Below are 9,470 nucleotides of genomic sequence, written 5' to 3'. Positions count from 1 at the left end.
TAGCATCCATCTTAGAATTTAGAAACTAGCTTAACAACATGGTCAACCAAGTACAGAATCATTGGAAAACCCAGATGAGAAACTAACCTCAGGAGCTCAGAGAAAGACCAGGTTGTCTTCTTGACAGAGTTGAGAGAGAGAGAAGGATGAGAGGTGCGTAGGTTAAGGGAGTTTGAACTTGGGGGAGTTGTGAGAGAGCGTAGGATAAGATTAATAATAAAATGATAATACAGAAGTGCTATTTAAGTCTTGAAAAAGTCCATGAAGTTTTCACCAAAAAAGAAAAAGTCCATGAAGGAACGCGTACTCCTTTTGAATTCTCTCTCTCTCTCTTTCTCCCAATGAAACTCATTCGAGGTACAATTATGAATGATAAAAAGAATATAGAGGTTTGTGAAACAGTAGAGAGAGAGAGAGAGAGAGAGAGAGATGTGAAATAAGCCGTTGACGCCAAGTGGCGCGTAAAAAAAAAAAAAAAAAAACTAAAAAAGTTTGTACTTTTTATTTCAAATTATCTGTGCTGCTCTCTTAAAGTCAATGACGCCAAGTCCCTGCTCTTCCAAAAAAATAGAAAAAAACAAAAACATAAAAACTACCGAAAAGTCAACAGTCACAATGCATGTGCTTTTGTGGGAACCTCTCTTATGTTCACATTAAGATAGATATATATATATATATATACACACACATACATATATACGTGCATTTTGTGTCATCCATCTCATGATGTGTAGGTCTCATATGATTATAGAGTTATATATGACAAGAAAGCAGGTAGGCAAAAACTTGCCTCATACATGCAATATTTATCATATATTTATATATTTATATTTCTTATTGCTCTTAGGATTCACATACTGTGATAAAAATGATACATATATATATATATATATATATTGGATGTATAAGATAAATATTTGTGAGAACGCTAGAATGGGAATTTATGTACCCGATAGAATTCAGACTAGTTTGATAAAGTGATTTTGACACAATAGACAACATCGATGCTATCAGAGCTGAAGAAGGAAATTGGATCACTGATACGAGCCTAATCAAACAGCACTTCCTAGACAAATTCAAGCATCACTTCATAGCCGAGGAAGCCAACGTCCCGGACCATTTGGAAGAGCTTATCTTAGCAATCATTTCAGAGGAGGATAATATAGCCCTGTGCAGAATTCCCATCCCTGAGGAAATTAAATTCACCTTATTCCATATGCCTAATCTAAAGGCACTAGGACCAAATGGCTTCCCCGTCACTTTCTACAAAAGCTATTGGCCTATAGTGGGGGATGACATCACTAAAGCCATTACATCTTTCTTCCCTGATGGTTGCCCAAAGATATAAACAGCTCTCTGATCATCCTCATTCCAAAGGTACCCAACCTCTTTCAATCATTATAGGCACATAAGTTTATGTAACGAGATTTAGAAAATTATCTCCAAGGTCTTAATGTCTAGAATCAGGCCTCTCCTCCCTAGATTCATCTCCCCCTGCCAATCAACATTTATCCCTGGTCGCTGGATAGCTAAAAATCAAGATATTGTCCAGGAAAATTAAAGTAGGACAGATGGCCATAAAGATTGATCTCCAAAAGGCATATGACTGGGTGAATTGGGATTTTCTCCAAGTCATTCTCAATAAGCTAAGTTTTGACGAAACTTTCATTGGATGGATAATGGCGTGTGTTTCCTCGATGTCTTTTGAGGTGCTCGTCAATGGCGGTAAGTCGGAACAATTCAAGCCAAGTAGAAGGCTAAGGCAAGTTGACCCCCTTGTCGTCCCATCTTTTCATAATTGAGCAAGAAATCCTCTCTAGACTCCTAGAGAAAGAATTTGTTCTTAAAAATATTGATGGGGTTAAAGCTAGTGCACGCGCACCGCCCATCACCCATGTAATGTATACAAATGACATTATTCTCTTCTCCAAAGCAACAAGGAACAATGTCACTGCCATTGTCAAATGCATTCAAAAGTACTGTAACTAGTCTAGATAGAGCCTCAACAACTCTAAATCCGGGGTGTTTATCTTCAAGTACTCAACACATTAAAATCGGAGAGCAGTCAAACACATTTTGAAGATGAAAAATTTAAAGAACGACGCCATCTATTTGGGTTCCCCCCCTTTTCTTGTCTAGAGCCCAAGCAAAGGACTTCAAATACATCATAGATAAGGTTGAAACGAAGCTTATGGGCTAGAGAAGCAAATGCCTCTCATGGGCAGGGAGATCAACCTTAATTAACTCAGTGGCACAATCCATCCCAACCTACACCATGTCATCTTTCAGCATCCCCAACAGCATTTGCAACAAGTTAGACTCTTTATCTTGAAGGTTTTAGTAGAAGCCAAAGAAGTTAGATGGGAGATTCCTAGCTCTCACAGCCTGGGACAATCTTTGCAAGCCAAAATGCAAAGGGGTTTTGGGGTTTAAAAAAGCAAAACAGATGAACAATGCTTTGCTAGCTAAACTTGCGTGGATGGTAGCCTCCAAAAGAGACAGCCTCTGTATGTCTATCCTGAGAGCTAAATACAAAGTGAGAAATGACTAGCTGAGAAAAGAACACCCAAGAAGTGCTTCTCCAATTTGGAAAGCCATCGAAGGTGTCAAGAAAACCATTGTCAAAGGTGCATGCTACCTTATCAGAGATGGAGCCTCCATTAATGTCTAGCTAAACCCATGGGTCTCTTGGATCCAAAATTTCATACCAAAACTAGCACAACCTGCCTTTGCTGAGACACCCCTTATGATATCCATGCTCATTGATGGACCATCTCATCGTTGGAAAGAGAGTCTAATCCTTCAGCTCTTTGTGCCATCATCTGCAGAAGCAATTTTATCCATCCCCCTTGCCTCGAGCCAAAGCAAAGACAAACTCATTTGGATGCCTTGCTTAAAAGGAGAATTTGTAGTCAAATCGACCTATAAAGTCACTAACCAGCATTCCACATAGAGTTCTTTGCCTGACCAGCTATGGAAGAGGCTTTGGAAAATCTAAGTGCCTGAGAGGATCAAAATGTTATTGTGGAGGATCGCATCAAACACCATCCCGGTAAAGGAAACTTTAGACTAGAGAATGGGATTAGACAATCAAGTTTGTGCACTTTGTCAAGAAGCTCCTGAAACATCCTGCCATTTATTCTACCACTATCCTGTAGCTAGAGCAATATGGTTTACCTCTTGTTGGGGAATGAGAGTACATGACCACAACCTTACCAATAGCGCAGATATCATAAAGTTGGTCCTCAACCCACCTATTACCTCAGCACAGGAAGTAGATAGGGAGCACATCACCACAACTTTGGCGTTCACTCTGGATGAAATTTGGCTCTTGAGAAACCAATTCACTTTCGAAGATAGCAAAATTGACAGTCTTTCATCCAGCAATCGCATCTCACGCAGAGTAGCTGAATTCTCCAACTTGCACAACCTGGAAGTACAAACAATCCCTCCTGCCTCACCAACATCTTGGTCACCTCCTCCCGCGGACACCATCAAACTTAATGTAGATGTAGCAGTTGGTTCCAAATCCACAGCACTTGCAGTTCTTGCTAGAGACCACATCGAGGTTCCTATTAAGCTATGGGTAAAAAAAAAAACATATCAGTTGTCTCCCCATCCAAGCAAAAGCTGCCTCTGTGCTTTGGGCCATCAACCTTGCCTCGGTTGAAGGATGGATGAGGATCATCATTGAAGGAGATTCTAAAATCTACTTTGACGCCCTCATTGTCAAGGACTCCTTGCCGCCTTGGACTATTAGCAATATTGTTAGTGATGTCATTTTTGTTAGTAGGTTGTTCCCTTCTGTTTCTTTTGTATGGGTAAGAAGAGTTTGCAATGCTGCAGCCCACGAAGCTGCCAAGTTTGCGCTTAGAGCCCCTATTTCTAGTTGTTTCTCTTTGGATAGTCTGCCATTAGTGCTAGTCAATGCTTGTAAGGCAGACTTCCCCCCTGTTCCTCCCTTGTTTAATTGAAATGACATTGAAATTTGAAAAAAAAAGGAAAAAAAAAAAATGAATGAATGAATTTATGTTAGTTCATGGGGGTGTTTGACATAAAATAAAAACGAGTTTTTTTTACTGCACTAGACCTTTTAGTCTTTGGTTAGTGTTTTGTGTTTACCTTGGTCAATTGGAGTATTATTTTATGTTGTTGTAAAATTAGTTTTTTTTGTACTTGGATGATCAAGTGGAGAATACTTTTAGATTTTGGGTTTAGCTCTTTCTCTAAATTTGATTTTTAATATAGGATTTGCTTAAAAAGGAAGAAAGTACATCTCAAAAAATTCTTAGTTCACATTGGGGTTGAATAATTTTTTTTTTTTTGAGTACATTGGGAGAAATTATAAGATCCACATGGTGAACAAGTGATGTGGTCCACTATTCCATTAAAAAACTTCCACTTGTTTAAAATTGTTAGTTAGATAAAAATTTTAAACATAAATTAATTACTGACTCAGCAATTTTAAATAAGTATAAATTTTTTAGTGGAATAATAGACAAATAACATGGTTCACCAAAACACTCTATAATTCCTCATACATTGTGGCGAATAAAGTCTGCCTTACAATATGAAAATGTATAATAAGGTATGCACGGATTAATTAAACATTAATTGATAAACATGTGCTTCAAAGAAATCAAAACTTTTGTGGCTGCGCCAGTCAGTGGACTAGACTCTATCATTTCATTTCATAAAAAAATAAAAAAAAAATAAAAAAAAAAAAAAAAAAAAAAAAAAAAAAAAAAAAAAAAAGACTCTTTTATATATATTGAAATTGTCTCTTTTCCCTTAAAAAAGAAAAGAAAAAGAAATTGTCTATTACGTGTTGATCTCATATGATTACGTAGTCATATATGTATGATGAGGAAGGCAAGAAAGTGCCTCACACATGCAATATATAGCATATATTTATATATTTATATTTCTTATTGTTCTTAGGATTCACATATTGTGATAAAAATGATATATTTATACATATATATTGGATATATAATTAAGATAATTAGTGGTGAGGGCGGAAATTTATATACCCGATAAAATTAGTAGATTGTAAAGGTGTTTGACACAAAATAAGAATGAATTTATGCTTGTTCGTGGGGGTATTTGACATATCATAGAAATGAGTTTTTACTGCCCTAGAGTGGCCTGGACATTTTAGTCTTTGGCTAGTGTTTTGTGCTTACCTTGGTCAATTGGGGTATTATTTTATGTTGTTGTAAAATTAGTTTATGTTGTACTTGATGATCAAGTGGAGAATACTTTTAGATTTTGGGTTTAGCTACCTCTTTCTCTGAATTTGATTTTTTTATATAGGACTTGCTTAGAAAGGAAGAAAGTACATCTAAAAACAAATACTATCAAGTATCAATGCAGAAATTATATATATATTTTATTGGTCTCTCTCAGAAATTCTTGGTTCACATTGGGGTCGAATAAAGTCTGCCTTAAAATATGAAAGTGTATGATAAGGTATGCACGCATGGTTTAAACTTTGATTGATAAACACGTGCTTCAAAGAAATCAAAAACTTTTGTGGCTGCGGTCAATAGACTAGAACTCTTATATATATATATATATATATATATATATATATTTTTTTTTCTATATTGAAAAATTGTCTATTTCTTTTTTCTCTGAAAATATTATGATGGATTTGATTTGGCAATAATTGTCAAATTGGCTGATTGCATTAATGGTCATGGGAAACCAAAAAGTGCAAAAGATTGATCTAATTATGGGAAAGAGTGACGGTCTAAAATATGATTTGAATTCAAACAGTGCTAATTTGACTAATCCCTAGCTAGCTACTGCATTTCCTCGCAAGTGGTTACCTTGAGTAAATAAATATTTTCACTTCTTGATAAGTTTCAAACCTCACCTATTGGCTATTTACACCGTATATTTACCGTTTTCTCTTGTTGCCCAACCTTATAAAAAAACGTTTCCACACAAAAACCAAAAAAAAAAGAAAAAAAAGAAAAGAAGTAAAAACGTAAAAGATGGAGTGTGGCACATGTTGGGGAGATAAACACTTTGGAGATATTCATTGAATAATTAATATAACATATAGAAACACATTTTAACCTTAAGCCCAATAAGTATGTGCTCAATTATGTTATATTAACTACTCATTTTTCTCATCATTATTCAATGTAGAACTTCACTACACGTGTAACCTAACAATCTTCTCTTCACGTGTGAGTCTTTGACTTCCTGTGAGTTTCAAGACCTCTTCGTGGGCTATGAACAAGTTATACTCACTTCCCCTTACCTCATGGGCCTTTCCCTTCGCTAATACATCATCTATGGGCCTCCACGGGTCAACCCCACACATCTTTTATCCTTCATGGGAACCTCACACTTCATCATTGTCTAACACCATTAGCAATAATACCCTTTTATTGGGCCTTTTCCAAGATCATTTGTGTGGGCTTTATGGGCTTGCTTAGTGCAATATACTGTCCCCACTTCAATTGTGAAAGGGACTCACCTTACTCTATTTGCGAAAGGGTTTCAAGTATACACACTCCATTTTTGCTCCAACTGTAAAAGGAACCTCAATAACTTTGCCACCTTTACCCCACCCCAAGCTCAATTAACATGTACTCAATTATGTTATATTAGTTACTCATTCCTTTTATCATTATTTAATGTAAGACTTTACTCACACATGTAACCAAAAACACATGATAGAACAGAAGTCGAAGGATAAATTAACATATTTATATTAATATTTATATATGTACAAAATAAACATGTAAATCGTTAATTGGTTAATGCATAGAAGATAAAACAATGTCATAGATGGGTTTTTGTGAGCGTTTGGGGAGAGCTGAAAGTTACGTTTCACTCCTGCGTTTTCATGCCTTTTTTTTTTTTTTTCTCCCTTTGCACGTGAACAGTAAAATCACTGTACAGGGGACAAAAAACACTATTCACTCATTGTTCACACACTGTTCATAGGTCCCACGACACTATTTACACATTTAAAAATTATTTTGTTACAGTGTTTTCAGTTTTCAGTTTCAGCAACTATAAATTCAATCCAAACGGACCCTTTATGTTTCATATAATATATATATATATATATATATTTATATATATTAACGGTTTACCAAAAAATTATTTATACATGAAACATATGTAATTAATAGTATTAGTAAATAATATATCAAATTAGAGAATTTGTAAAAATTACTTATCTAATCAATTAAAGTTTCCTTAGTGTTGGATTTTTTTATCTAAAAAGATTGTAAATTCTAATTAGTTTAAACAAACAAATCTCAAAAAAAGAGTTAACTATATAAAACAATAATTGGTTTACAAATAAATCATTTATTTTAGTCTATTTATAACATAATTTACAGAATTAACAATTTACATGTAATAATACTACAAGTGGTTAAGTGTCACACTCAAAATTTCAAAGATTTCATGTTTATAAAATCAACCATATGGGGTTTTTGTGTACTTTTTCCTCTTTTTTATTTGGTTTTTAGAGTTACAAATGGTGTTAAATTATGTTAGTTTAAACTAATTAGAATTTATAGTCTTCTACATGTATATAATAATAGGTAAAGCAGAGAGAAAATCTAATTAAATTTCAAATATGAATTCAATTAGAATTTAATTTTGTGTCATGTGTCTCATTTTTAGAAATTTGTGCCAACTGAGTTAATTTAGTGTAAAAATTAAATTTTAATTAAAGTTTAATTTTGTGTCATGTGTCTTATAGGGATAAAGGCCCAGAGTCATATATTGAGCCTTGGACTTTGTCCGAGGACGTTGAATAGTTCGAAGAGGAACAAGTGGTTATTAGGAATTCCAATTTAAAGTACCATGAGCAAGGAACGAATGGGAATAGGTCCAAGGAGGAACTCCTCCTTGGATGTGATGAATGCAGTTCAGGTCTGTACTTCAGCAATTAGAGTGACCCTCCAAGAAACTCCAATGATAAGGACGTATCTCATGAACGTACGAGAAAGAAGGAAATCCAAAAATATCTAAGGGAAAGTTGTTACCACCATATTAAATGCATTGCAGCTACTTTTCTAACCGCATTTATATGGAGAAGACCTCTGAACAGTGCCGTCTTAGTTACCGCAACTCACAGAAAGCCAAAGGGGGTGTCCAATGAGACAGGTACTCAAGTAAGGGCTTAGATTGTCAACAAGTATAGGATCAAGATTATTCAAAGGGAGCTACATAAGGTGAGAGATCCTCCATGAGAGGAGATCAGAAAAATAGAAAGAGAACACTGTAGCAATCTAAATTGTTCTTGTATTCAATTGTGACCAATTTATATAAGTGTGACCTCCTCGGACAGTAAAGTCATTCAGGTTTATTTTCTTTGTTCTTGCTTGATCATCTTCTAAACTTATACTAGCCATTATCAAATTTATTAAGGCCTAATTCTTCAACCTACTCTCTACAAATTTATTGTATTGGGCTTATTGGGCCAAGATCTCATACATTTTGGGCTTGGGCTGTAAACCGTGTCGCTACAACCTAAAAAACTCAAATTTATGAGTCATCTATATATATATATATATATATATATAAATAGGTAATGTGGATACCTAAGTCATGCTTGGCAACGTCCTAGGCATGCTTGCAACGTCCTCGGCCGTCCTCGGCATGCCTTGCAACGTCCTCGGCATGCTTTGCAACGTCCTTAGATGATTTAGTTCGCTCTACCTTGCTTGAAGTTAAAAGGGGTTTTGATTAGAATTAAAAAGTGACCTTAGGGTTCTTGATTAGCAAAACCTAAAATATTTAATAAACATATAGTTGACCTTCATCCAATTAACATGGTGTTATTTAATCATTTTCTTAATTTCTTATAATTGTTAATAATTTATTGAGGTGCCAGCATTGTTCTGTATCATATGATTAATAATTCTAATACTTCATAATTAATGTTTTTAAAATTTTATTAGAACACACATGAAAATAATAATAATAATGTTTTAAACCGGACTTATAATACATCATATAACTAGAGTACAATTATAAAAGGGCCAAATCTTTGTAGTTGTAAACTGGGGTTATAAACAGCGAATACTAGACACACACAACCAATATGGGATAAATATCCCTATTTACTCAATTATCCCTATTTACTCAATTTTTTTAAAAAAAAATTCTTAAGATAATTAATTATACTAACCTCCTGGCATGTTTGTCAAAAAAAAAAAAAAAAAAAAAAAACCTCCTGGCATGAACTCAAATGATACATCCTTAAAAACTCATTTCTTTTGTTTTTGTATGCAATCATAATTTTTTTTTTTTTTTTTTTTAGGGGTGGTTTTAAATTAAAACCTCACATTTTTAGATGTTTCAAATTAAACTCTACGCTTTCAAAAATACTTAAAATCAAGTCATACACATATTTATGATTATGTTTTTAATGGAAAATTCTTAAAACAAAATGATGTTATTTGATTATTTCCAGCACATATGTCTGT

The sequence above is a fragment of the Quercus lobata genome, chromosome 4 (genome assembly GCF_001633185.2).
Source record: "Quercus lobata isolate SW786 chromosome 4, ValleyOak3.0 Primary Assembly, whole genome shotgun sequence".
Taxonomy (NCBI): domain Eukaryota; kingdom Viridiplantae; phylum Streptophyta; class Magnoliopsida; order Fagales; family Fagaceae; genus Quercus; species Quercus lobata.
This window is presented reverse-complemented; position numbering follows the sequence as displayed.